Raw genomic sequence first — 2172 nt, forward strand, 5'->3', positions numbered from 1 at the left:
GTTAAGTGTGCCCTCTTGAAGTTACCAGTTTTATTTTTTTCTTTCCTTGTTTTCCATCTCTTATTTTATATATGCTTTAAATATGGATGTAATACTCACTCTTGGAAAGTTATTAAACATTTGACTCTGTAAGTCTGCTTCTGGCTTCTTCTCTTTTGATGGTTCCCTTAACTTGCACATGTTAGTGCTTCAGAAAGTGCTGAAGAATTTCTTTAGGAACCCAGATGTTAGAATTTGCCTCTGAATTAGACTTTGATTGGCAGCCTCACTGTTTAAGGGATAGCACAGATGTGAACAACAGCAGTCTGGAGAGAGGCAAAACAGTAAGGTTTCCCTAGAGCAGACAGGATCTGTCGCCAGTCCGTGAGGTTTGTGATACTCTACCTATGACAAAACCTCACACTGTTCACTTTTAGTATATAGAAAAGGGTTTTTCATTCCCTTCTTTCTTAAAGCTGTTTTCCCAGCAGGGACAGATTGGTTTTACCTGCCTGTTAGGGCACAGCTCTGTTTGCTGTGCAGTTAAAATAACTTACCCCAGCTCTCAACCAAGCCTTTAGCAGCTGCTTATAGCAAGAGGCACACAATAGTCTTTCAGCTGCCAAATTGTCCCTTTCCCCAGGGATCAAAGGGGAGGTTTTAGCAAAGCAGCATAACAGGAGCGGAAGTCTTTTCCTGTGCTGAAGCTGCCCTTCCCTGCCTCAAACCAATCTGCCTTTGTTGTGGAACGGCTGGCCAAGGGGAGTCCGCAGACCTCCACCAGTAACTGTGTCTGGGAGTAGCTGGTGCCTTTCTTTGCTGGGGCCAGGCCCCTCAGAGCTGCTCTGTTATCTAAGGCAGGCACTGATCCTTCCTTGGTGTTGGGCTGTGCAGTGAACATCAGTCTCATTATTGTCCTGTAAAACGAAGCTGGTCTCTCCCAAGAGGAGGAGAGCCTGCTGGGGGATGTCTCCCCAGAATCTGGGTTTAATCCTGATCCCTGAGTCTCCACCTGGTTTAAAGGTTTGGGGTGTCTGTGCACCCTCAGAGTCAGCAGCTCCACTGTATGGAACCTGCTTCACCGCTGTGGCCAGCTCTAGGGATGCACCTAGAATGCACCTTATTTACCCTTTTAAAGCTAGTGAGCTTTGAACTGGAGGTGTTGACTCCATTCTGCCATGTGGTGCTGGATCACACTTGCAGAAGGCTTTCTGGAGAAGACCTTTTTGATTTTCATAGCAGCTGCATAGCTTGGTAGCCCTAAGGATCTGAGCCAAGGAAACCCACATGGGAAGGCACCGTCTATCTTGCTTTGACTTGGCTGGACTTGAGATTTGTTAAGTGGAATTGTGCTGTATCATGTGCCAAGGATCAGACTTAATGAAGTCCATGGTGAGGCTTTCCTGCCATGTTTGCAAAGTTTGCCAGGGCTGGGGGAGCTGCGGAGGGAACTCATTAGACCCCAGTAAGGCAAAGCCTGCATCCTTTCCCACCAGCCCATGCTTGTGAGCATGTGTTTTCAGTAGTCAGTGGCCAAGCACTCACCAGGAGCTGCTGCTTTTCCCTGCCCTGCTGGAGCCTGTGCTGGAGTCACCCCTGGTCCTCAAGGCATCGGGATTGCTCTGAGCTAGCAGCCTTAATGTGTTAAGAGGGGCAGACCTCCCCAGGGCCCCGAGCTGGCTGCCTTGATGGAGAGATTAGATGGACCCTGCTGCCAACTCCTGCCTGACCTCTAGGAGCTGTGCCAGCAGATTTGCTGGAATAAACTTCCAGCCGCAAATCCTTACATCCATGTGGAACCTCTGTGTGTGTTTCTTAATATGAAACAAACTGCTGAATCTTCCTGTTTATACACTGCACAAAGTAGAGCATCATCAGATACTGACTCTTTCCTTTAGGGCTAGATGGTGGTGGATTTGCATGGTGTTCTTAAAATATCTTCCTCTAACCCTTCTCTCCCATCAAAACTTCAACCATCTCACTGAAGGTGAGTGAAGTTTGGACGGGCCAAAATGTTGCAGGCATCCTGTCAGCAAGTCGTCTCCTGGAGTAAGCATGCACCAGCAGCACTCCTGCGATGAAGTACCAAGCTTCTTACTGCTTTGGTTGTGGCTCTTGACCTGGCTGGGACACAACATGCTCTTACATGGAAAGAGCGGAGGAAGGCAGGACGGACGGAGGTACAGAGATGGG

Source organism: Mesitornis unicolor, unplaced genomic scaffold, assembly GCF_000695765.1.
Source record: "Mesitornis unicolor isolate BGI_N332 unplaced genomic scaffold, ASM69576v1 scaffold30394, whole genome shotgun sequence".
NCBI classification, from domain to species: Eukaryota; Metazoa; Chordata; class Aves; order Mesitornithiformes; family Mesitornithidae; genus Mesitornis; species Mesitornis unicolor.